This window comes from Pleurodeles waltl, chromosome 7 (genome assembly GCF_031143425.1).
Source record: "Pleurodeles waltl isolate 20211129_DDA chromosome 7, aPleWal1.hap1.20221129, whole genome shotgun sequence".
NCBI classification, from domain to species: domain Eukaryota; kingdom Metazoa; phylum Chordata; class Amphibia; order Caudata; family Salamandridae; genus Pleurodeles; species Pleurodeles waltl.
The window spans coordinates 1,496,213,609-1,496,241,155 of NC_090446.1; the positions used below are offsets into that span (position 1 = coordinate 1,496,213,609).

General features: G+C 49.9%; 1 long non-coding RNA gene across 3 annotated transcripts in view; it reads left to right on the plus strand.

Moving 5' to 3' along the window:
- Positions 1-27,547, plus strand: part of LOC138246570 (uncharacterized) — a 402,277-nt gene that overhangs the window by 203,935 nt on the left and 170,795 nt on the right. For 2 of the 3 annotated variants that reach the window (XR_011194309.1, XR_011194308.1), the window contains exon 4: positions 26,265-26,403. This is a non-coding gene — a long non-coding RNA (uncharacterized lncRNA). Of the gene's footprint in view, positions 1-24,837; positions 24,926-26,264; positions 26,404-27,547 lie in introns of those variants that run through there. The other variant, XR_011194310.1, reaches the window with a different exon arrangement.

Sequence of the window (27,547 nt, forward strand, 5' to 3'; positions counted from 1 at the left end):
GAGGTGTCTAGCAGCTTAGGCTGATAGAAAAGGTAGCTTAGCAGAGCAGCTTAGGCTGAACTAGGAGACATGCAAAGCTCCTACTATACCACTGGTGTCATATGCACAATATCATAAGAAAACACAATACACAGATATACTAAAAATAAAGGTACTTTATTTTTATGACAATATGCCAAAAGTATCTCATTGAGTACCCTCAGTATGAGGATAGCAAATATACACAAGATATATGTACACAATACCAACAAATATGCAGTAATAGCAATAGAAAGCAACGCAAGCAATGTACAGTCACAATAGATTGCAATGAGAGCACATAGGTATAGGGGCAACACAAACCATATACTCCAAAAGTGGAATGCGAACCACGAATGGACCCCAAACCTATGTGAGCTTGTAGAGGGTCGCTGGGACTGTAAGAAAACAGTGAGGGTTAGAAAAATAGCCCACCCCAAGACCCTGAAAAGTAGGTGTAAAGTACACCTATGTTCCCCAGAGAGCACAGAAGTCGTGATAGGGGAATTCTGCAAGGAAGAACAACACCAGCAATGCAACCAAAGTGGATTTCCGGATGAGAGTACCTGTGGAACAAGGGGACCAAGTCCAAGAGTCACGACAAAGTCGAGAGTGGGCAGATGCCCAGGAAATGCCAGCTGAGGGTGCAAAGAAGCTGCCACCAGATGGTAGAAGCTGTGGATTCTGCAAGAACGAAGAGGACTAGGAACTTCCCCTTTGGATGATGGATGTCCCACGTTGTGAAGAAGCTTGTAGAGGTGTTCCCACGCAGAAAGACCGCAAACAAGCTTTGCTAGCTGCAAGGGTCACGGTTAGGGTTTTTGGATGCTGCTGTGGCCCAGGAGGGACCAGGATGTTGCCAATTGCGTGAGGAGACAGAGGGGGCGCCTAACAAGACAAGGAGCCCTCACAGAAGCAGGCAGCACCTGCAGAAGTGTCGGAACAGGCACTACGAAGAGGAGTGAACCGGAGCTCACCCGAAGTCACAAAAGAAGATCCCACAACGCCAGAGGACAATTCAGGAGGTTGTGCACTGCAGGTTAGAGTGTCGGGGACCCAGGCTTGGCTGTGCACAAAGGAAATCCTGGAAGAGTGCACAGGAGCCGGAGCAGCTGCAAATCACGCGGTACCCAGCAATGCAGTCTAGCGTGGTGAGGCAAGGACTTACCTCCACCAAACTTGGACTGAAGAGTCACTGGACTGTGGGAGTCACTTGGACAGAGTTGCTGAGTTCCAGAGACCACGCTCATCGTGCTGAGAGGGGACCCAGAGGACCGGTGATGCAGTCTTTTGTTGCCTGCGGTTGCAGGGGGAAGATTCCGTCGACCCACGGGAGATTTCTTCGGAGCTTCTAGTGCAGAGAGGAGGCAGGCTACCCCCACAGCATGCACCACCAGGAAAACAGTCGAGAAGGCGGCAGGATCAGCGATACAAGGTTGCAGTAGTCGTCTTTGCTACTTTGTTGCAGTTTTGCAGGAGTCCTGAGCAGTCAGCGGTCGATTCCTTGGCAGAAGGTGAAGAGAGAGATGCAGAAGAACTCTGATGAGCTCTTGCATTCGTTATCTAAAGAATTCCCCAAAGCAGAGACCCTAAATAGCCAGAAAAGGAGGTTTGGCTACTTAGGAGGGAGGATAGGCTAGCAACACAGGTAAGAGCCTATCAGGAGGAGTCTCTGACGTCACCTGCTGGCACTGGCCACTCAGAGCAGTCCAGTGTGCCAGCAGCACCTCTGTTTCCAAGATGGCAGAGGTCTGGAGCCCACTGGGGGAGCTCTGGGCACCTCCCCTGGGAAGTGCAGGTCAGGGGAGTGGTCACTCCACTTTCCTTTGTCCAGTTTCGCGCCAGAGCAGGGCTGGGGGATCCCTGAACCGGTGTAGACTGGCTTATGCAGAGATGGGCACCATCTGTGCCCATCAAAGCATTTCCAGAGGCTGGGGGAGGCTACTCCTCCCCAACCCTGACACCTTTTTCCAAAGGGAGAGGGTGTAACACCCTCTCTCTGAGGAAGGCCTTTGTTCTGCCTTCCTGGGCCAAGCCTGGCTGAACCCCAGGAGGGCAATAACCTGTCTGAGGGGTTGGCAGCAGCAGCTGCAGTGAAACCCCGGGAAAGGTAGTTTGGCAGTACCCGGGTCTGTGCTAGAGACCCGGGGGATCATGGAATTGTCTCCCCAATGCCAGGTCTCCCCAATGCCAGGATGGCATTGGGGTGACAATTCCATGATCTTAGACAGGTTACATGGCCATGTTCGGAGTTATCATTGTGACGCTATACATAGGTAGTGACCTATGTATAGTGCACGTGTGTAATGGTGTCCCCGCACTCACAAAGTCCGGGGAATTTGCCCTGAACGATGTGGGGGCACCTTGGCTAGTGCCAGGGTGCCCACACACTAAGTAACTTAGCACCCAACCTTTACCAGGTAAAGGTTAGACATATAGGTGACTTATAAGTTACTTAAGTGCAGTGGTAAATGGCTGTGAAATATGGACGTTATTTCACTCAGGCTGCAGTGGCAGGCCTGTGTAAGAATTGTCAGAGCTCCCTATGGGTGGCAAAAGAAATGCTGCAGCCCATAGGGATCTCCTGGAACCCCAATACCCTGGGTACCTCAGTACCATATACTAGGGAATTATAAGGGTGTTCCAGTATGCCAATGTTAATCGGTGAAATTGGTCACTAGCCTGTTAGTGACAATTTGTAAAGAGAGAGCATAACCACTGAGGTTCTGGTTAGCAGAGCCTCAGTGAGACAGTGTTAGGCATCACACAGGGAACACATACATATAGGCCACAAACTTATGAGCACTGGGGTTCTGGCTAGCAGGGTCCCAGTGAAACATAACAAACATACTGAAAACATAGGGTTTTCACTATGAGCACTGGGCCCTGGCTAGCAGGATCCCACTGAGACAGTGAAAACACCCTGAAATACATTCACAAACAGGCCAAAAGTGGGGGTAACAAGGCTAGAAAGAGGCTACTTTCTCACAATGTGGCAGGGAAGGACTGAGACAGTGGCGGACACTGTTGGGGTATTCCATAGACCCAGGCCAGAGGAGTGGGCAGAAGATTGAGGTATAGTCGCAGATGGTGTCTGGGTATTCCAAAAGACCAGAAAGGAGGAGCAGGCGGAGGATTGAGGTATAGTGGGGGAGAGTGTCCAGGTATTCCAATAGACCAGGAAGGAGGAGGGAGCAGAGGATTGAGGTATAGTGGGGGACAGTGACCGGGTATTCAAGTAGACCAGGAAGGAGAAGCTGGCAGACGATTGAGGTATAGTGCGGAACAGCGTCTAGATATTCCAAGAGGTAAAGTGGGTATTCCAATAGACCAGGAAGGAGGAGCGGGCAGAGGATTGAGGTATAGTGCGGAACAGCGTCTAGATATTCCAAGAGGTATAGTGGGTATTCCAATAGACCAGGAAGGAGGAGCGGGCGGAGGATTGAGGTATAGTGGGGGACAGTGTCCGGGTATTCCAATAGACCAGGAAGGAGGAGCGGGCGGAGGACTGAGGTATAGCAGGGGACAGTGTCCGGGTATTCCAATAGACCAGGAAGGAGGAGCGGGCGGAGGACTGAGGTATAGTGGTGGACAGTGTCCAGGTATTCCGATAGACCAGGAAGGAGGAGCAGGCGGAGGATTGAGGTATAGTGGGGGACAGCATCTAGATATTCCAAGAGGTGTAGTGGGGTATGTAGGAAAGTACCATCTTGCCTGGCATGTTACCCTCATATTTCACTGTATATATGTTGTTTTAGTTGTATGTGTCACTGGGACCCTGCCAGCCAGAGCCCCAGTGCTCATAAGTGTGCCCTGAATGTGTTACCTGTGTTATGACTAACTGTCTCACTGAGGCTCTGCTATCCAGAACCTCAGTGGTTATGCTCTCTCATTTCTTTCCAAATTGTCACTAACAGGCTAGTGACCAATTTCACCAATTTACATTGGCATACTGGAACACCCTTATAATTCCCTAGTATATGGTACTGAGGTACCCAGGGTATTGGGGTTCCAGGAGATCCCTATGGGCTGCAGAATTTCTTGTGCCACCCATAGGGAGATCTGACAATTCTTACACAGGCCTGCCAGTGCAGCCTGAGTGAAATAACGTCCACGTTATTTCACAGCCATTTACCACTGCACTTAAGTAACTTATAAGTCACCTATATGTCTAACCTTTACCTGGTAAAGGTTGGGTGCTAAGTTACTTAGTGTGTGGGCACCCTGGCACTAGCCAAGGTGCTCCCACATTGTTCAGGGCAAATTCCCCAGACTTTGTGAGTGCGGGGATACCATTACACGCGTGCACTATACATATGTCACGACATATGTATAGCGTCACAATGGTAACTCCGAACATGGCCATGTAACATGTCTAGGATCATGGAATTGTCACCCCAATGCCATTCTGGCATTGGGGAGACAATTCCATGATCCCCAGAGTCTCTAGCTCAGACCCGGGTACTGCCAAACTACCTTTCCCGGGGTTTCACTGCAGCTGCTGCTGCTGCCAACCCCTCAGACAGGTTTCTGCCCTCATGGGGTCCAGCCAGGCTTGGCCCAGGAAGGCAGAACAAAGGACTTCCTGAGAGAGAGGGTGTTACACCCTCTCCCTTTGGAAAAAGGTGTCAGGGCTGGGGAGGAGTAGCCTCCCCCAGCCTCTGGAAATGCTTTCATGGGCACAGATGGTGCCCATTTCTGCATAAGCCAGTCTACACCGGTTCAGGGATCCCCCAGCCCTGCTCTGGCGCGAAACTGGACAAAGGAAAGGGGAGTGACCACTCCCCTGACCTGCACCTCCCCTGGGAGGTGCCCAGAGCTCCTCCAGTGTGCTCCAGACCTCTGCCATCTTGGAAACAGAGGTGCTGCTGGCACACTGGACTGCTCTGAGTGGCCAGTGCCAGTAGGTGACGTCAGAGACTCCTTCTGATAGGCTCCTTCAGGTGTTGCTAGCCTGTCCTCTCTCCTAGGTAGCCAAACCTCCTTTTCTGGCTATTTAGGGTCTCTGCTTTGGGGAATTCTTTAGATAACAAATGCAAGAGCTCATCAGAGTTCCTCTGCATCTCTCTCTTCACCTTCTGCCAAGGAATCGACTGCTGACCACGCTGGAAGCCTGCAAAACTGCAACAAAGTAGCAAAGACGACTACTGCGACCTTGTAACACTGATCATGCCGCCTTCTAGACTGTTTTCCTGGTGGTGCATACTGTGGGGGTAGTCTGCTTCCTCTCTGCACTAGAAGCTCTGAAGAAATCTCCCGTGGGTCGACGGAATCTTCCCCCTGCAACCGCAGGCACCAAAGAACTGCTTCACCGGTCCTCTGGGTCTCCTCTCAGCACGACGAGCAAGGTCCCTTGCACTCAGCAACTCTGTCCAAGTGACTCCCACAGTCCAGTAACTCTTCAGTCCAAGTTTGGTGAAGGTAAGTCCTTGCCTCCCCAGCTAGACTGCATTGCTGGGAACCGCGTGTTTTGCAGCTGCTCCGGCTCCTGTGCACTCTTCCAGGATTTCCTTTGTGCACAGCCAAGCCTGCGTCCCCCGCACTCTAACCTGCAGTGCACGACCTCCTGAGTTGTGCTCCGGCGTCGTGGGATCTTCCTTTGTGAATTCGGGTGAGCTCCGGTTCACTCCACTTCGTAGTGCCTGTTCTGGCACTTCTGTGGGTGCTGCTTGCTTCTGAGTGGGCTCCTTGTCTTGCTGGGCGCCCCCTCTGTCTCCTCACGCAATTGGTGACATCCTGGTCCCTCCTAGGCCACAGCAACATTCAAAAACCCTAACCGCGACCCTTGCAGCTAGCAAGGCTTGTTTGTGGTCTTTCTGCACGAAAATACCTCTGCACGACTATTCACGATGTGGGACATCCATCCTCCAAAGGGGAAGTTTCTAGCCCTTGTCGTTCTTGCAGAATCCACAGCTTCTACCATCTGGTGGCAGCTTCTTTGCACCCACAGCTGGCATTTCCTGGGCATCTGCCCACTCCCGACTTGATCGTGACATTTGGACTTGGTCCCCTTGTTCCACAGGTACTCTCGTCTGGAAATCCATCGTTGTTACATTGCTGGTGTTGTTCTTTCTTGCAGAATTCCCCCACCACGACTTCTGTGCTCTCTGGGGAACTTAGGTGCACTTTGCACCCACTTTTCAGGGTCTTGGGGTGGGCTATTTTGCTAACCCTCACTGTTTTCTTACAGTCCCAGCGACCCTCTACGAGCTCACATAGGTTTGGGGTCCATTCGTGGTTCGCATTCCACTTCTAGAGTATATGGTTTGTGTTGCCCCTATCCCTATGTGCTCCCATTGCATTCTATTGTGACTATACATTGCTTGCACTGTTTTCTATTGCTATTACTGCATATTTTGGTATTGTGTACATATATCTTGTGTATATTTGCTATCCTCATACTGAGGGTACTCACTGAGATACTTTTGGCATATTGTCATAAAAATAAAGTACCTTTATTTTTAGTATATCTGTGTATTGTGTTTTCTTATGATATTGTGCAAATGACACCAGTGGTACTGTAGGAGCTTCACTCGTCTCCTAGTTCAGCCTAAGCTGCTCTGCTAAGCTACCTTTTCTATCAGCCTAAGCTGCTAGACACCCCTCTACACTAATAAGGGATACCTGGGCCTGGTGCAAGGTGGAAGTACCCCTTGGTACTCACTACAAGCCAGTCCAGCCTCCTACGGGGTACAGTGTCCGCGTATTCCAATAGACCAGGAAGGAGGAGCAGGAGGAGGAGTGAGGTATAGTAGGGGACAGTGTCCAGGTATTCCAATAGACCGGTAAGGAGAAGCGGGCAGAGGATTGAGGTATAATGGGGGAGAGTGTCCAGGTATTCCAATAGACTAGGAAGGAGGAGGGAGCGGAGGACTGAGGTATAGTGGGGGACAGTGATCGGGTATTCCAATAGACCAGGAAGGAGGAGCGGGTGGAGGATTGAGGTATAGTGGTGGACAGTGTCCGGGTATTCTAGTAGACCAGGAAGGAGGAGCTGGCGGACGATTGAGGTATAGTGCGGAACAGCGTCTAGATATTCCAAGAGGTATAGTGGGTATTCCAATAGACCAGGAAGGAGGAGCGGGCAGAGGATTGAGGTATAGTGGGGGACTGTGTCCGGGTATTCCAATAGACCAGGAAGGAGGAGCGGGCGGAGGACTGAGGTATAGCGGGGGACAGTGTCCGGGTATTCCAATAGACCAGGAAGGAGGAGCGGGCGGAGGACTGAGGTATAGTGGTGGACAGTGTCCAGGTATTCCGATAGACCAGGAAGGAGGAGCAGGCGGAGGATTGAGGTATAGTGGGGGACAGCATCTAGATATTCCAAGAGGTGTAGTGGGGTACAGTGTCCGGGAATTCCAATAGACCAGGAAGGAGGAGCAGGAGAAGGAGTGAGGTATAGTGGGGGACAGTGTCCTGGTATTCCAATAGACCGGTAAGGAGAAGCGGGCAGAGGATTGAGGTATAGTGGGGGAAAGTGTCCGGGTATTCCAATAGACCAGGAAGGAGGAGCAGGTAGAGGATTGAGGTATAGTGGGGGACTGTGTCCGGGTATTCCAATAGACTGGGAAGGAGGAGCGGGCGGAAGATTGAGGTATAGTGGGGGACAGTGTCCTGGTATTACAATAGACCAGGAAGGCGGAGTGGGCAGAGGATTGAAGTATAGTGGGTGACAGTGTCCGGGTATTCCAATAGACAAGGAAGGAGAAGCAGGTGGAGGATTGAGGTATAGTGGGGGACAGTGTCCGGGTATTCCAATAGACCAGGAAGGAGGAGCGGGCGAAGGATTGAGGTATAGTGGGGGACAGTGTCCGGGTATTCCAATGGACCAGGAAGGAGGAGCAGGCGGAGGATTAAGGTATAGTGGGGGACACTGTCCAGGTATTTCAATAGACCACGAAGGAGGAGCAGGTGGAGGATTGAGGTATAGTGGGGGACAGTGTCTGGGTATTCCAATAGACCAGGAAGGAGGAGCAGGCACAGGATTGAGGTATAGTGGGGGACACTGTCTGGGTATTCCAATAGACCAGTAAGGAGGAGCGGGCAGAGGATTGAGGTATAGTGGGGGACAGTGTCCCGGTATTTCAATAGACCGGAAAGGAGGAGCGAGCGAGGGATTGAGGTATAGTGGGGGACAGTGTCCGCCTATTCCAATAGACCAGGAAGGAGGAGCAGGCGGAGGATTGAGGTATAGTGGGGGACAGTGTCCGGCTATTCCAATAGACCAGGAAGGAGGAGCGGGCAGAGGATTGAGGTATAGTGGGGGACAGTGTCTGGGTTTTCCAACAGACCAGGAAGGAAGAGCAGTTGAAGGATTGAGGTATAGTGGGGGGCAGTGTCCCGTTATTCCAAAAGAGCAGGAAAGAGGAGCGGGCGGAGGATTGAGGTATAGTGGAGGACAGTGTCCCTGTATTCCAATAGACCAGGAAGGAGGTGCAGGCGGAGGATTGAGGTATAGTGGTGGACAGTGTCTGGGTATTCCAAGGGACCAGGAAGGAGGAGCAGGTGGAGGATTGAGGTATAGTGGGGTACAGTGTCCGGGTATTCCAATAGACCAGTAAGGAGAAGCAGGTGGAGGATTGAGGTATAGTGGGGGACAGTGTCCGGGTATTCCAATAGGCCAGGAAGGAGGAGCAGGCAGAGGATTGAGGTATAGTGGTCGATAGTGTCCGGGTATTCCAATAGACTGGGAAGGAGGAGCGGGCAGAGGATTGAGGTATAGTGGGGTTGGGGCGTTGTCCGGGTATTCCAACAGACCAGGAAGGAGGAGCAGGCGGAGGAGTGAGGTATAGTGGGGGACAGTGTCCTGATATTTCAATAGACCAGGAAGGAGGAGCGGGCGAAGGATTGAGGTATAGTGGTGGACAGTGTCTGGGTATTCCAATAAACCAGGAAGGAGTGGGCGGAGGATTGAGGTATAGTGGAGGACAGTGTCCAGGTACTCCAATAGACCAGGAAGGAGGAGCAGGTGGAGGATTGAGATATAGTGGGGGACAGTGTCCGGATATTCCAATAGACCAGGATGGAGGAGTGGTCCAAGGATTGAGGTATAGTGGGGGACAGTGTCCGGGTATTCCAATAGACCAGGAAAGAGTAGCAGGCGGAGGATTGAGGTATACCGGGGACATCGTCTAGATATTCCATGAGGTATAGTGGTGGACAGTGTCCAGCTATTCCAATAGATTGGGAAGGAGGAGGACTGACTGAGTTGCTGTGGTAGAGCAGTGTCCAGAGGGCGCATGGAGCAGGAAGTATAGTGCCGGACAGGGTCGCAGTATTCCAGCAGACCCGGGGCAGAGGAACAGGCAGAGTATTGAGGTGCAGTGGCGGACAGTGTCCAAGTATTCCAATAGACCTGAGTCAAGGGAGGGGCCAGAGGACTGCGGTGCAGTATTAGGACAGTGTCCCAGTATTCCAGCAGACCCGGGGCAGAGGAACTGGCATAGTATTGAGGTATATTGGTGGAAGTGTCCTAGTATTTGAAAAGACCCGAGGCAGGGGGTGGGGCAGAGGCTTGAGGTGCAGTGAAGGGACCGGGTGATGTTGCCATGCTGGAATGGACCCGAGGTAGGGTTGCGGACAGAGGAGTGAGGTGTAGTGGCAGAGTAGTGTCCAGGCAGGGAGTGGGCATTGACACACAGTGGTGAACTAGTGCCCAAGTATTCCAATGGCATTGAGTGGCTGGAGTTGTGGGTGCACAGGAGCCACACTGCAGCCAGTCGGGAGTACTGCATCAGTATTTAAAGGGACCCGTGGCTGGCAGGACAGAGGGGAAAAGGTCGCATCAGCAGTGTCTCTACTGGAATACTTGGAAGAGTACTGTCTCTGTACTGAAATAGTAAGAACAGTGTCCGGGTCCTGGAATAGTTGGATTACTAGTGTCACTGTACTGGAGTAGTTGGATTACTAGTGTCACAGACCTTGAGTAGTTGGAAGAGTAGTATCACTGTACTGGAGTAGTTGGAAGAGTAGGGTCACTGTACTGGAGTAGTTGGAAGAGTAGTATCACTGTACTGGAGTAGTTGGAAGAGTAGGGTCACTGTACTGGAGTAGTTGGAAGAGTAGTATCACTGTACTGGAATAGCAGTGTCCGGGTACTGGAATAGTTGGAAGAACAGTGTTGGTACTGGAGTAGGTGGAAGAGTACGGTCTCAGTACTGGAATATTTGCAAGAACAGAGTCTTGGTACTGGAATAGTTGGACACGTAGTGTCTCAGTGAAGTCTCAATCCGGGTAGACCGCACGTAAGGTGGATGAGGTGCAGAACTGTAGTACTGTGCCTCACCTCTGGTACAGAGTGTATCGGTACTGGGACAGCACAGCAAGGAGGGCGGAAGTGCAGAACTAAGGAGCTATGGCTCACTTCCGGTACAGAATGGGCATTTGTGAACCCCCACAGACGGGGGCTGGGTGCAGTTGGAAGAGGTCGCTGGCAGTCCTGCAGGTAGCGACCCCGCCTCCTGGTATGACATGTTGTCTAACTGACGTGTGTAACGAGGAAAGCGGTACATCCCCTCGCACCCCTCGTGCACAAGTGCCTGGGATCCGGCCTCTCCCTGGGCGCGAGGCTCAAGGACGCTGCACATCCGCGGATGCTCCAGGGATTGGTTCATCAGCATCGTCTGTGAGATGCGGTGGGCGCACATTCCCGTAGAGAGGCAATGTGTGCATCCCATCCGGCACTGCTCCCTCGGGAGCAGCCCTGCCTACATTCCAGGGAGCGGCTCTCCCTGGCTTTGGGCTCACTGCCCCTGGCCTTATCCAGGCACGCCCCAGGACTCCCTTTGATCCTACAGATGCTGCCCCAGGACTCTGAAGTACTCTCTCCAACTCTGAGTACTCTTGCAGGTCCTACAGAGACACTTCCCCAGGCTTTTGAGAGGTTCTGTCCCAGGACCCTATGATATTCCCTCTGGCCCTATAAGTACGGCCCCAGGATTCTGCGTACTCCCTTTGACCCTGTAGGGCCTGCCCTAGGTTGGAGGGGCTGCTCTTGGCATGACATTCGGTCGGCAGCAGCCTCCCTGCTGCGCCGCTCGAGATACTGGTGCCCGGGCCTGGGCCCAGCTCACCAGTGCCACAGGCCGGCCCTGCTTACTGCTGGCAAAGTCTGCGGTAATATCAGGAACATAACTCTAAAAACAAGCCCAGTGGGCCATAAAGAAGCCCAAAAAATGGCCAAATAATCGGCCACTCAGACCATCCCTCTGGCACTGCAAGAATGTCTCAGAGGCTATTCTGACCCTGGGTACTTCCTCTGACCCATAGGAGCTTATGTGCGCCTCAAAGTGGCAATGCTCCAAACCTTATAGAGGTACTGCCTCTGATGTCAGAGGGACTATCCCAAGCCATAAAGAGGTACTGCCAGAGTCCTATAGAAGTACTGGCCTTTTGAGGTACTGCCTCTGATGTCAGAGGTACTATCCCAAGCCAGAAAGAGGTACTGCCAGAGTCTTATAGAAGTACTGGCCTTATAGAGGTACTGCCTCTGATGTCAGAGGTACTACCCCAAGCCATGAAGAGGTGCTCCCAGAGTCCTATAGAAGTACTGGCCTTATAGAGGTACTGCCTCTGATGTCAGAGGTACTTTCCCAAGCCATAAAAGGTACTGCCAGAGTCCTATAGAAGTACTGGCCTTTTGAGGTACTGCCTCTGATGTCAGAGGTACTATCCCACGCCATGAAGAGGTGCTCCCAGAGTCCTATAGAAGTACTGGCCTTATAGAGGTACAGCCTCTGATGTCAGAGGTACTTTCCCAAGCCATAAAAGGTACTGCCAGAGTCCTGTAGAAGCACTGGCCTTATAGAGGTACTGCCTCTGATGTCAGAGGTACTATCCCAAGCCATAAAGAGGTACTGCCAGAGTCCTATAGAAGTACTGGCCTTATAGAGGTACTGCCTCTGATGTCAGAGGTACTATCCCAAGCCATGAAGAGGTACTGCCAGAGTCTTATAGAAGTGCTGGGCTTATAGAGGTACTGCCTCTGATGTCAGAGATACTTTCCCAAGCCATAAAAGGTACCGTCAGAGTCCTATAGAAGTACTGCCCTTTTGAGGTACTGCCTCTGATGTCAGAGGTACTATCCCACGCCATAAAGAGGTACTGCCAGAGTCCTATAGAAGTGCTGGGCTTATAGAGGTACTGCCTCTGATGTCAGAGGGACTATCCCAAGCCATGAAGAGGTACTGCCAGAGTCCTATAGAAGTACTGGCCTTATAGAGGTACTGCCTCTGATGTCAGTGGTACTATCCCAAGCCATAAAGAGGTACTGCCAGAGTCCTATAGAAGTACTGGCCTTATAGATGTACTGCCTCTGATGTCAGAGGTACTATCCCACGCCATAAAGAGGTACTGCCAGAGTCCTATAGAAGTACTGCCCTTTTGAGGTACTGCCTCTGATGTCAGAGGTACTATCCCACGCCATAAAGAGGTACTGCCAGAGTCCTATAGAAGTGCTGGGCTTATAGAGGTACTGCCTCTGATGTCAGAGGGACTATCCCAAGCCATGAAGAGGTACTGCCAGAGTCCTATAGAAGTACTGGCCTTATAGAGGTACTGCCTCTGATGTCAGTGGTACTATCCCAAGCCATAAAGAGGTACTGCCAGAGTCCTATAGAAGTACTGGCCTTATAGAGGTACTGCCTCTGATGTCAGAGGTACTTACCCAAGCCATAAAAGGTACTGTCAGAGTCCTATAGAAGTACTGGGCTTATAGAGGTACTGCCTCTTATGTCAGAGGGACTATCCCAAGCCATAAAGAGGTACTGCCAGAGTCATATAGAAGTGCTGGGCTTATAGAGGCACTGCCTCTGATGTCAGAGGTACTTTCCCAAGCCATAAAAGGTACTGCCAGAGTCCTATAGAAGTACTGGCCTTATAGATGTACTGCCTCTGATGTCAGAGGTACTATCCCAAGCCATGAAGAGGTACTGCTAGAGTCCTATAGAAGTACTGGCCTTATAGATGTACTGCCTCTGATGTCAGAGGTACTATCCCAAGCCATGAAGAGGTACTGCTAGAGTCCTATAGAAGTACTGGCCTTATAGAGGTACTGCCCTCAATGCTTTACAGGTACTGACATAGGCCTGCCGCCCGCCGAAGTTCCCCCACCAAAATACCGCTCCGCGGTCGAAAGACCGCTGAGGGTATTTTGAGATTTGCCCTGGGCTGGCGGGCGGCCACCAAAAGGCCGGCCGCCAGCCCAGGGCAAATCAGCCTTCCCACGAGGACGCCGGCTCAGAATTGAGCCGGCGTAGTGGGAAGGTGCGACGGGTGCAGTGGCACCCGTCGCGTATTTCAGTGTCTGCATAGCAGACACTGAAATACTTTGTGGGGCCCTCTTACGGGGGCCCCTGCAGTGCCCATGCCATTGGCATGGGCACTGCAGGGGCCCCCAGGGGCCCCGCGGCACCCCCTACCGCCATCCTGTTCCTGGCGGGAGTCCCGCCAGGAACAGGATGGCGGTAGGGGGTGTCAGAATCCCCATGGCGGCGGAGCGCGCTCCGCCGCCATGGAGGATTCTGCTGGGCAGCGGGAAACCGGCGGGAGACCGCCGGTTTCCCGAATCTGACCGCGGCCGAACCGCCGCGGTCAGAATGCCCTGCGGGGCACCGCCGGTCTGTCGGCGGTGCTCCCGCCGACCCTGGCCCCGGCGGTCTCTGACCGCCGGGGTCAGAATGACCCCCTTAATGTCCGTGGCCTTTTAGAAGTACTGCCCATGGCCTTATAGAGCCCTTATAGGTCTTTCAAGAGTTACTGCCTCTGACCCGATAGAGACCCTGTCACTGGTATTTAAGAGCTGGTGCCTTTGGTCATATTAGTACTTCCGTGGAACTTTCCGTGGTAGTGCCTTGAGATTTACAGGTACTGCCTCAGGTCTTTTGGGAGCTAATGTTCCTGGTAGAGTGTCCCTGTGACCGTCTGCTCCTCAGACCAAATTGGATGGGCTGCCATTTTTTTTCTTTTTAGTGCAAGGGACTCCTGTCTTAGCCAGAGCTCTAAGTGATTTTGGCACGTGGACTACTGACGTGGTGTTCTTAGGAATTTTGGGGTCAAAACAAACGTTGTACTCCTTCTAGCATGGGTGATTCCCATCACCATGCCAGGGCCATGCACCATTAGTGGTTGGAAGCAGTTGATTCTACTAGTAGGGTGCAGCCATTTTTACCTGAACCTCACTGAGGGGATTGCCAGCTGGATCTTTGCTCTAAATTTGTGCACGGGTCACAGCTGAACTCCCTCCTTCCCCTTGAGTACATGTTGCATGTATGTGAGAGTTATGGATGCATGTGAGGAGGGATATCCAGGTTGTAATACCCCGTGTATGTATGAAGAGCCTAAGGTTGCCATGGAAATGAAACTACCTGAAAGAGAAATGTACTCTGCAGGGCATGGTTTCCTCTAGAAATGTGGAGTGCACTCTGAAAATGATTGGACCATTGGAAATGCCAAGTGCCTCCAAGACTGGTTAATAGCGCACCTATTTCACTAACCCTGTGCTCACCTTTTGACTTGCTGAAGCTCTACATACCAGGCTAAAAAAAAGACTAGGCAAAAGACAGAATCAATGCTGATTTCCTTTAAAGATTTAGAACTTCAAAGAAGATCTACGCTGCAGAGCTTTGATGAAGAGGCAGCACAGTGCCTTCTTTGTCTTTGAGCCTGCCTTGCATGGGTCAGTGCAGCTGTCAGGTGCTTGGTACTGCTAAGAGAATCCAGTACCAGAGATGCAGTGCAGTGGCCTACCCTGACCAGTGATGAACACCCTAGCAACCCATTCATTGAAGAGCATCAGGCCCGAGGTGTGAAGAGGCACCCTGTAAGATGGCCAATCATCAATATGCGCGACTGCAGTCCGCATCACAAGGCCACTTGCGGCTCACTTGAGAGGCACCCTGTGAGGTGGCCGACCACTGCTGTGAGACTACAAGGGTGAGGCCTGCATGTGACCCTAAAAAAGTACCCTGTGGGGTTGTTTGTCACTCTTGTGAGCTCTCCTCCCCCTCCACAGGTGTGAGTTCATAAATGACCTTGCCTGAGGCTTCCCATTTGGTGGTCTGTTGCATGCATAAACACCCTATAAAGCTGCATTGTGTTGTGTTGGTCATGTTGCATTAGATTAGTTTAGAAGTTAGTCTGTCAAAGCTCCCATCATTACATCTCTGCCACTGACATGGCCTCATAAATATTGTAAGCTTTGCAGAATGCATATTGTCACACTGCTCTGGACTGTCTGCAAAGTGTATTGTTGTATCGCTCTGAGGCACACACAACCAAAGGTATCAGTAAGTATGCTTAGATAATCGGGAGAGAGTTAAATAATCTCTTAGTGCTATTGTGAGCAATGTGTATTTGCATGTAGAGTGCGTGTCTCAAAGGCTTGACTGTATATTGGAGATGCTCTTGCTATCCTCAGATTCTATTGTCTGCCATTAGATTTGAAAGCTTGTCTAGAGTCGCTGACCACTTTATGAGTAGGGGTGGGTAGAACTCGCGGAGTTACATAAAACCCCGGTGAAACCACATCTAACTGTGAGGTTTTGGTGGCAGAAGTTTGCAGTTTCTTGCTTGTGTTCACCCTGGCCCTACTGTAATGCCTGGCTGTAGATGGGTTGCATTGATAGGTAGGGGCAATTTGAAGTGGGCTTACACCTCTGAAAGTTCTAAAAACCAGGGTCCAAATGAGCCTCATGTCATGGATAATGGGACAACATGACGTCAGTGGGAGCTACAAAGGATAGTTATTATAAGGATTCAGTGATTAGTTCTAGGCCCTTTGTGGGATCAAGTCACATTCCAATTGTGTATCTTCACATAAAAACCTAGTACACCACCTGAAAGCCCTTGTGACCTCCTACCTACCAGCCACTGCCTGTGGATCCAGCATGGACATGTATGTATCAGCACAGACCTGCCAGTCCATTGATTGCTGGAAAAGTCTAGTAGCTATGCCCATAGTCTCTCCTGTGACAGTCCAATATGTGTCAGAAGCATATTACCAATGGTAGATCCCGGAGATGCTAGCTACCTGTGTGGGAGCTTTGAGCTTCTTGTGCCAGGTGTCACTAAGACAGTCCAAAGAGTGCAAGAGAAGCCTACTCTTAAATCCCCATGCCCCTCCTATGCTGGTCTAGTAAGTGCTGGAGATGTCCGCTACATATTCCATGTCTCCCTATGTAACTCAATAACATTTTTCTCCTGCCGTGGGTCATTGTATATCATGTTGTGCTGCATTTTGCTTGGCACGGTGATGTGTGTGCACTGCATGTTGTCTGAAGCCGCATATTTAATATGCATTTCACTTGCAATATCTACACTCACACTCTTCCAACATTTACTCTGGCAGTAAACCAGTTCTCCCATTAAACAATAGTTGTGGTTATGAGTCATCTGATTAACAGCAGTTATGATTCTCCCCTCCCATAAACATGGCTGACAATAGTCAGAGTCTGATGTTGATCTCCCAAACCTCCCCCCTCCCCCTGCTCCAGACCTAACCTAGTTCAGCTGGTTAGACCATACCCTTATTCCCTTTGCATTCTGTAGTGAACATACCCCTTACCATGTCCAGCTATAGAATGTCGATGATGTTCTAAGATCCCAAATGCTCTGAATAACCTCTTTGGGTCATTGAGAATGAAGGAGGGTATAGACAAGTTAGCCTTTCCATCTCTGGAACTAGCCACCCACCCACCCAGATCTGGCAAGCTTCCTCAATCCTGCTCTTCAGGAAAGAACTGAAAACTCTCTTCCAAATAAGACATCCATTTGTAGCCCTCAGGTAATTCTGATTATCCTGCCAGCATGCCACTCTTTCCAGAATGGCTCTCCATTGGTTTGTAGCAAGGTCAACTCTAATCCTACTTAACCTCCACTAACTGATACAGTATCATCGACTCAATGAAGCATTGCTTTGTATCTGGTACAATCAAAAAACCATAACCTCCACTTATCTACACAGCATCATTGACTTCATAAAGTCACCATTGCTAGGTAGATAGGTCAGCTCTAACCCCAGTTAACCTGCACAGCAGGATTAACTCAACGAAGCCTCCATTGCTTCCCAGCTAGGTGAACTCTCCCCCTACTTAACGTGCACTAACTTAAACAGCATCATTGATTCAATGAAGCACCGTTTGACTTAACTGTCTCCACTGCTTTGTAAATATGTCATCTCTAACCCCACTTAACCTGCACAGCTTAACCTCCACTAACTTACTCAACATCACGGACTCAATAAAGTTACCACTGCTTGTTAGACAGGTAAACTTCAACCCCTTCTAACCTACACAGCTTCATTGACCCAGTGAAGCCACAAATGCTTTATAGGTGGATCAACTGTAACCCTACTTAACTTTCACTAACCTGTGCAACATCATTGACTGAATGAAGTCTCCATTATTTTGTAGGTAGATCAACACTAAGGGGACTTAACTTCAACTAATCTACACAGCACCATAGGCTCAATGGAACTTCATTGCCTTCTAGCTAGGTCAACTCCCCCCCTATTTAACCTGCACTAACCTACAAAGCATTGACTCCATGAAGACTCAAGTGATGCACTGAGCTCTAGCTGAGCATGCCGTGGGCTGAAAGTCTCTTTCTGCACAAGCTGGTTCATCATCATGAAGGTTTTCTTTTTCCATATGTTTTAGACATACTCACTGCAACAGCCCCCCTCCATAACACCCAAAGAACCATTGTAGCTACCACCCTTTCAAAGGTCGCCTCTTTTGCACATAGACTTGTACATGCATCACAAATGAATCTCTACATTGCTAGCTTGGCTTCTGTCCAGGGTAGAGCACTGAAACAGAGCTTTATGTATGGTGGACAGAGCACTCAAAATGGTAAAATCCTCAGCAACTGTGAGACCTCCTTGCTTGTGTTATGACGAATATATTTCATTTTTTTTCCTACTGTTATGTACTCTTCTCCTGTTGGCTACATGGCATCTGCGGAGACATTCTCAGCTGGACCCAACACTCCCAAAGAGCTCAATTCACACAACTTGAACGATCTGCTTTTTTCCTTCCACATTCGCTGTGGGGTTGTATAGGGTTCAAACTTCTCTCCCCAAGCAGTTCACCTATATTCGCAGCTACGTATTGCGTGGGATAGGGCACAAATCTGTAGCAATGTTTGGTGAATTAATTTGCAACACATCAAAGATCCACTCGTAACTTCAGGCCATGAATCCATGGCATGGCTAGCCCCACCTTTACTGCTGAATTACATGACATCTCCAATCAAAGCCCATTGCCAGTCAATGCCAGGGTGACTCCCAGCTCTAACCTGAAACCTCTGCCTCCCAAAAGGACTAGAGGATTGACTAGCCACCAACAATGGCTGGATGCCATTCTAATAATATAAACACAATCACTCTGAATTGGAATCACTTACTTATCTTTCCACAACATGTAAACTGTTGTGTCCATAACTCAGAATCATTTATCGATGGGTTGTCCATAACGCTAGCTGAACAGACAAAATCTAGAGGGCTGTACCTCTAGTGTTACTCAGATCAATGCCTTTACTGAGACATCATCTGTTCTTTTTGCTTTTGTCGCCCTACGTGGAAAGGGTTTGCCCAGATGTGGGTCCCGTGCTCACTGTGCAACCGGATTCAAGCTAGCCTGGCTGATGAAGGGTAATACCCCGAAACCGGTCCCAGGATGCATGTTTCTGGTCCAGGGAGGACCTGGCCTAGCAGTTCAGGCTGGACTGTTTCAATGGGAGCAGGGGCTGGACTGTTTTGCTTATGGCTGAGTCCAAACTGTGGTGGCGTGGTGAGCAAAAAACCTTGATGGATTAAACCCAGATCTGTGACTGGGGATGAATGTTTGATTTGTTCCACATTCTGTCCATCATCTGTTCTTTTTATTAAGACAGGCCAGTACCAACTAACTGTCAAAGAACATAAAGTATCCCCTTCTTCACCTACACTGCAGCTAACAAATTCAGGATGAGCTGTAAATGATGCAGAAAATTAATGCTGGTACCCTTCTGAAAGCCACTGTCGACCCTGGTACAAGATATTTCCACCACGTTGCACCCACCTGGTGTGGCTACAGTGGAAGCTGCTGGATGCTTGGATCTGATGTTAATTATATGTAACTGTTGCAAGTGGCCCTTTTTGCAGGGTCATCCCCAGTCTTTTTGCCTCCTCCCTCCTATTTATTTTACCTGTTTTTGTTGGCTTTAGGACTCTGGGCAGTTTATCACTGCTAACTAGTGCTAAAGTGCATATGCTGTCTGTGTAAAGTGTACTGTTAATTGGTTTATCGATGATAGGCATATTTGATTCACTGGTAAGTACCTAGTAAAGTGCACTAGAGGTGCCCAGGGCCTGTAATTCAAATGCTACTAGTGGACCTGCAGCACTGGTTGTGCCACCCACGAGTAGCCCTGTGAACATGGCTCAGACCTGCCAATGCAGTGTCTTTGTGTGCAGTTTTAAACTGCCAATTCGACTTGGCAAGTGTACCCACTTGCCAGGCGTAAACCTCCCCTTTTACTGCATGTAAGGCACCCCTAAGGTAGGCCCTAAGTAGCCCCATGGGCAGGGTGCAGTGTATGTTTAAGGTAGGACATATACTAGTGTGTTTTATATGTCTTAACAGTGAAATACTGGCAAGTTCGGTTTTCACTATGTAAGGCCTATCTCTCTCATAGGTTAACATGGGGCTGCCTTTAAATATCCTTAACTTTCAGACTCCCTTTGAGAGCAGATAAAAATGTGGAGTTTGGGGTCTCTAAACTCACAATTTAAAAACACATCCTTTAGTGAAGTTGGTTTTCAAATTGTCTCTTTGAAAATGCCACTTTTAGAAAGTAGGCATTTTCTTGCTTACACCATTCTGTGACAGTTTGGCTGTTTTTCACCTTTCTAGACAATGACACAAAAGGGGATGGGGTGTAGCCTGCATATCCTGATGAGCCATCTGAGCTAGGGAGGAGGGAGGAGCGGTCATTCACACCTGAAAGGACTGTGCCTGCCCTCACACAATGCAGTCTCCGACCCCCTGGTGTGCGTCTGGGGCATGGACAAGGAAGGATCTTGCAAACACTTGAGACTATGCTTTGAAGTTTGCCAACTTCAAAGCAGAACTGGGCATAAGAAGAACAACCAAAACCCCAGACTTTCAGAATCTTTCTGGAACCAAGAGGAACCACTGCCCAGGAAAAGAGCTGAAGAACTGAAGGAGGAGTACTAGCCCTTTGCTCTGTTGCTTTGCTGGACTGGCCTGCTGTTGCTGCTTCTCCCCGAAAAGAGTGCAAAGGGTGAACTTTGCTGTGTGTCCTGCTGGAGAAAATTCTCCAAGGGCTTGGAGTAGAGCTTGCCTCTTGTTGGAAGTCTCAGGGACACCAAAGACTTCAGTTTCCTTCGACCTGCAGCACTGTGTTTTGTTCTGTTCAAGAGGAGAAACCACTCTGATGCCGCCAACGACGCCGCCGACCTGCACCGTGACCTGCCGACATCGCACGGAGTCGCATTGCCCCACTTCGCACTGCGACCCTGGTCTTACCAATCTTGTCATCGGACGTCTTCACCTAGCCGCTGCTCGCACGCGACATGTGGGCCCTGCACTCTGGCATTGCCTGCTCACACCACAGCCTGGGCATCCCCGACGCCGCCGCTCCTGAGGACACAGACGCCGCTGCCTGCACCGTGGCCTGTGGACACCGCTCATGAGGTACACGAAGCACTGTCCCATCCCACATTGCATCCCCGGTCCACAGACACCAGCATCATCAACTCCTGTGTCATTACCAGGCATCCTGCCTGCACCGTGGCCTGTGGACACCGCTCGTGAGGGTCACGAAGCACCGTCTCGTCCCACACCACTGCCTGGGCCTACCGACGACAGCACTTCAGCAACGCCGCTGCTGCTGCCTGCACTGTGACCTGTGGACACCGCACGTCGCACCGCCCCACTTCACACCGCAGCCCTGGTCTCACCGATGCCACTGGACGCAGTTACCGAGCCGCTGCCTGCACCGTGACCTGTGGGCACCGCACGTTGCATTGTCCCTCTTCGCACCGCAGCCCCGACGGCATCCACGCCAGCGCACCTAACTTCATTAGCCTGGAGTTCGATCTGCAGTGCGTGTGACCTGAAGGGCCCGATGACTCCTGCACCGACTCTGGAACTGACACCGCAACGTCAGCGAAGGGCCCGACGACTCCTGCACCGACTCCGGGACTGACACCGCGACATCAGCGATGCCGATCTCTGGAGCTCACTGCGAGGATCACGACGCCCTGCTAATCCAAGGTACTGTTTGCGGGTCTTCCCGACACTGTAGTTGGCCCACAATGTCGCAGCTGGCCTGAACTGTTGGTTTTGCTGATCACGATGCAGTGATAGCCCCATGTGGAGCTATCGACTTCAAATAACTGCATTTTTGAGTAAATCTTGCAGAATTCATATTTTTATTACTGAATGTTGGATTTTTATCGGATTTGGTCTTGTTTTATATAGATAAAAATTGGCTATTTTTCTAAAACTGGTGTGGTGTCCTTTTGTAGTGTTTTCACTTATTACTGTGTGTTATGTGCAAATGCTTTACACATTGCTTCTGAGATAAGCCTGACTGCTCTTCCCAAGCTACCAAGAGGGTGAGCAGGGGTTATCTGAGCGGGTATCTCCCTTATCCTGACTAGAGCGAGGGTCCCTACTTATACAGGGTGCAAACCGACTGCAAACTAGAGACCCCATTTCTAACATTGGTGGCAGCGGTGGGATAGGACTTGCATTTGCACTTGACCCGCAGTGATTGGTATGCACTACCACCATATCACAGACCACTACATACCACATACTGTGTTTTCCTTTTTGTTCTCTGGCGTCCTCCTAGAGATATTGTGATATTTGTGGACTCTGGTTTTTGGTTGTGATGCCTTTGCAGAATGGAAGTCAACTTCTGGCACCTGGAGTACTACACATTGAGGGAGCTAAAGGTTTTTTGCAAGGAAAGGGGGCTGGCTGTGAAGAGAAGGTCCCTGAGGTGGGTTTTGAGACACCCCTGTTTCAGTATGAGATGAAACGCTGGGAAGCATCCTTACCAGATCGTGCCGAGGAGGAGGACTACTCTGATGAGGAAAGGGAACCAGAGGGAGAGGAATGGCTCCTAGCTCAGGAGCAGTGGATAAGAGAGCTGGACGAACAGCTCGAGAGAGCTGAGGCTAAGAGAGCCTTAGCCAAGGAAAAATACATTTTGGCAGCTGAAGAGCTGAGCTGTGAAGGGCTGAAGCTCAGAGCCATGGGGGCTGAGTCCAGTTCAGATGGTGGCAGCAAAAATCTTGTATCCAGTGCAGATGAAGAAACGCACATGCCCAGAGACTTGGTGCCCAACTTGAAGGAGGGGGTTAATACATACCAGGAGGTTCGGGGATATGAGGTAGCCCCAGTGATGCATAGGGTCCCTGAGGTGGATAGGGGAACTGGCATGGGGAGTCATACTCCTAGTGATGGGAGGGACACTCTACTGGCTCTAGGTTCCCCCCAGGTAGAAGTCCTGGTTATGGAGTGTGGAAACATCCCAGAAGATTGTGGGTTGAGTGTCAGGGACAGTCAGGTATTGTCTCACCTATCTCAGGAGGGTGATGTGGGGTATTTTTTCAAGGCTGAGTCACTGGATGGTTGGGTGAAGGGTAGTTTGGATAATTCATGTGAGGGGCTGAGTGATGCAATTGCTGAAGAGCATATGTCTAGTCCTTATTTTCCAGAGCTATGCCAACACCAGGTAGAGTGTGAGTTCTCTGACCGCCGGGGAACTTACACTGGAGGAGACCCCATTTCTAACAGTGACACAAATGGTCCCTATGATTGAAGTGTAGCACTTGACTTTGACTGCAATTGTTCCTTAAGAAACCAGTCTTACAAATAAGGTTTATACATTTAATGCATTTATTTATCATTTAAACAAATTGTTATCTGGAAAGAACAAAGTGCTTCTATGTGATAACGGCACAGTGCAAAGTGATACAGTGACTCAATAATGTGCTATAGCTATATACAATAATATATACATGTGACTGATAGGGGTAGTACAATGGTATTCACAACACTCATGTTACGAGTGTTTCTACAATCATATCAAAAAGCAGTCCAGAATTGTAAATTGCCTACGTTTCAACCCACATAACCAAATGGATTAGAAAAAGGGTCTTCATCAGGACAGAAGATGGAAAGAGACACCAAATAGATCGTGGCAATAATCCTTGAATCTCCACGGGTTCATTACACCATTTCATAATTCATCCAGATACAGCTACAGCGTTGGAGTCAGGCTAAGTAAATTCTAAACAAGGAACGAATCCATCGCTCAACCACGTTGTGATAATGAAGTATTACCCGATATCATAACAATGCTATCTTAAGGTTTGGTAATGCTGCCCCAGAAGTGCGTTGCACCGGAATGAACTGAACGCTGAGGGCGTTGCTCTATCCAGGTCCTCGGGTTACTGGGTTGCCCTGTTTTTTTCTTCAAATCATGGAACTGATGCTAGGCTGCCTATATGCTGTCCTGTGCTGTCCGCACAAGCTCCCATCTGTCCACACTGGCCTGATTCTGCCCACACTACTCTGCACCTGTCCACTCAGGCTAGTTTCTGCCTAAAATGGCATGTACCCAATGGAATACATTTACACTAGCTTGTATCTAACCACACAGGCTTAGGTCTGATGCATGGCAGCCCACACTGGCTTATAACAACATTGGCCAGTGCCTGATGCAAATTCATCCACAGTGGGCTGTTTCTATCCAGACACACTTCTGGTTGTTCACACAGTGATATCTCATTGGGTGCCAGTGTAGAGGGTTGCATACCAGCCTTTGTCCTGCTTTAGTTGTCCAAAATCTGTCTCTACACAGGCTTGTGTGTGCACCACTAGAAGATGTGGGTGCCGCGCTGGACAGCTCTGTCGAACTCAGGAGGCATTAAACCGAAGAGAGACTGTGGCCATGCAGACCTAGACACTTGCAAAAATTGGAAATGGCTCTACCCTCACATAAAAAATAGAACTTGTCTCTAGAACAACTCTACCTTCATCTACACCACCTTCGTTCCTTCCAGAGTGGTAACACTCTATTCTTCAAAAACACACCCTTCTTTATGTACACCTTTCACTCCAAATGGCATAACGTCCACAAACCACCCCCTCCCCCCGACACACCCTATGTAAACCCCTTCCCCTAACAACCAAATGCCATCCTCTTTAAACGCGCACGTTTTAGGACTTGTACAATCTTGAAAGCACGCTTATAGTTTTATGGCAGGAGAGAGGTGTTCTGCCTCCCCCTTTGTGCAAACGGTTCCTTCCCCACGTGGGTCCTAACAGTCTCCTGTTAAGCGCTTTCAGACGCCTCAGGAGAATGCTCCGTGCTAAACAACCCACGCACTGAAACCAAGATCATGGCTCCAGCCCTCCACCGCTCTTGCTGGGTGTTTCTAGGCGCTCTCGACATCCTGCCCTCTGCAGGACCTAGCCCCTTGCACCGCCCCGCTCCAGCCCGTGATGGCATCCAGGGCGGCGGGGTCCTCGCGCCTCCCTGGGGTCGGCGGGCGCGTGCGCAGGGCACCTGGCCCCTCGCGCCTCCCGGGGGTCGGCAGGCGCGCCGGCGCGTGCGCAGGGCCGCGTGCCGCCGGGCCCCTTCGCGCGCAGACTTCCTGGGCACGTCGGTCTGGCCGGCCGACGCCTCCCGAAGGAGGGAGGAAACGGTTAACACGTGTTTGTTTGAGGATTGGACGAGGGCCCGGGCTCTGAGGTTTATGTGCTTTTCTCTCTCTCTCCCTCTCTTCCTCCCTCCCGCCCGCCCTGCCTGCACCGGCTGCTCCATTTGCTCTTAAAGCCCAGAAATACCATAAATGAATCGTTAGCCGAAGCTCTGTGCCTCGAAGGTAAAGACGTGTCTTTTGGTTGCTGGGGAGGAGGGGGGACAGGGGTCCGTGTGTGGTGGTGGGATGTGTTGGCAGGGCGGGGAGCTTGTGTTGAAGTGCTGTCACCTTCCTGTCACTGCTGGGGATCTCCCAGATCCCCCAGTACCCTCACCTACCCTGCCATTGGCACCCGGCCACCTTCTCAAAGGAGCTGCCCTCTGTGGGAAGGACTAGAGAGTCCTCCTCGAGGGGCAGGCTGCTGGGGACTCTTTTTGGAGGGTTTCGCTGACTACATGGCCCCACCACCCCTCAAAGGAATCGCCTCTCCCCGGGCCCTCCCCTTTCCTGGCACAGACACACGGTGCTGCTGCAGCTGGCACAAAGTTGCCTTCCATTGTTCCAACATAACTGCGCGGTCTCATGCTGACCCGCCCCTCCCTGCTCCTCGCTTCCGCTCCCACTTGGTCTGCCTCTCGCTCTCTCTTTGCAATTCCCATCTTTCCAGAGCTCCCTCTTGGTTTGTTTCCTTTCTAATGGTCTCTTGATCTCCCTATTGCTTCAGCTTCCATTTTCTAACCTCCGCGCGCACTCTCCGCGCCACCATCAGTGTTCGTTTGCACTAATTAACTCTCTCTTCTCTGCCGACTAATCTGCTGTCTTCTATTCTTCACACCTCTCTTCTGGTCTTGCATTGCCTCTTGTTTGTCCCTCTTCTCACGACACCATGCACTCCCTCAGTTCTTCTCTTTCTCTGTCGCGATCTCTCTGAGATAACATTGTATCCTTGCCTCATTTCTGTTGTTTCTGCCATTTTATAATTCTCCAGTGCCCTTTCTTAACTATCCATTTCTGGGCCAAATACTCTTTCCTACACCATGTCTCACTGAATCGTTCTCTCGGAGATTCTCGCCGTTCCGCTGCTCTGTTCCTCTTTCTGTCGGTTCTGTCCTCAATTTTCTTCCTTTCTTCGCTTTCGATTTCACGTACTCTTCCCTTTACCCGGTTGCCACCATTGCTCTCCTTCGTCTTCCCTCACTGACCTCTCTTCTCCACTCTCACTACTCCCTTTGCTTATCTGTTTTGTGATCACTTCCCCTCCTGTGCTTTCCTCAATGCCTCACTTCCACCCTCTGTTTCTCGCTCACTTTCTCTTCTCCGCCCTCTCTAACCACTTTTTCTCTATTGCTCTCCCGCCCTCCTTCACGAGCGCAGCTTCGCTTTTTCTCTCTGTGAGTAGGAGTTTGTGCCAAGATGCACACTTCATGGTAACCCTTCCATGCCAACACTACGCGTTTTACAGAATGAAAACCACTTTCTAAAGTCTGACTAGAATTTGTCAAATTTTTTACTTATTTTTCAGACAGAAAATAACAAGCTTACACCCGTCTGGACCATGCCACGCCCATAGAAAAACAAATATCGCCAACTGAACCACCAATGGAAAAGCAGAGATCATGAATTTTACGAGAAAACAGTGTCTGAACATGACCGAGGCCAGGGTAAGACAATACTTATTTTCAAAAAAATCTTGTCTATTTCTTTGTTGATTTCGTTGTCTGATGCAATTTCTTGGCAAGCTGCTTCAGATTCTGAGAACAGTCAAGAGACGAGGCCAAAAAAGTTCAAGATATGTCACTTATTCTAACTAAAAATGCTTGAAAATGAAGGAGGCTAGGGAAAGTCTGATTTTATTGTGATGTTTTGAACTTGCATTTTAAGAAAAAGTCGTTAAGATATTAAATTAACTCGCCCGCCAATTTGGGATGGGCCAAGCTGGCCAACTCACAGGTTTGAATTTTTTTCCTTTTCCTGTTGACTCCTCCCCTTCCCTTTTCATGAGTCGATTCCTTACGGGGGGAGGGAGAAGGTGGGTCGTCGGTCTAGGATGATCACGCGGCTGGTGGCGGTTTCATTTCTCATGATGCACTGCTCTGGGCAGTGGTTATGGCCCTGGCCAGAAAAATGTGGTCAGTAGCCAGGAAACCCGCAAGTAGCTATTAACGAGAAAGCTGCTGGGGCGGAGCCCCAGTGTCGACACTCCATAGGGTCTACAGGATTTCAGCACCTCCTGCACAATGAAAATCTATGCCTTCATTCCATAGCATGATTGTTTTTCATTTTTCCCCTTCACCCTCATTTGTTCTCTTCTCTACAGCTGTTAATGTCGGATTTTGCATACATTTTATAGGGAAATAGTATTTCTTGTACTTGCATATGCCTTTTGCTATTTTATATATTTATTTGGGTGAATGAGAAAGAATTTAGAAGCCCCCATAGTAGAGGTTGGGTGGTCAGGCTGATAAATATTCTGTTGGGACAGGGAGGGCGTTTTATTTTTTTTCCTGAAACTTTGCGGGTCTAGAACGGTGGAGGAGTTATGTGAAAGTTCTTAAATTATCAGGGATAGTTGCTTAGCTTTGCTGAGTTTTTTTATTTTCTCATGGCATTCACCTATTTCCCGAAAAATCATGTAAAATATGCAATTGCGAGTTCTTAGTGTTTGGGTTTGTGTGTGAATATTTATGATTTGTACAATGCTTTTCATATCGAATACTCCCCATTTTCATGAGGAAACTGTGTCAAGTAAAGAATACGTCTAAACCCAGAGTAACTGTATTAGGATGGGAATGTTCACTGCATGTG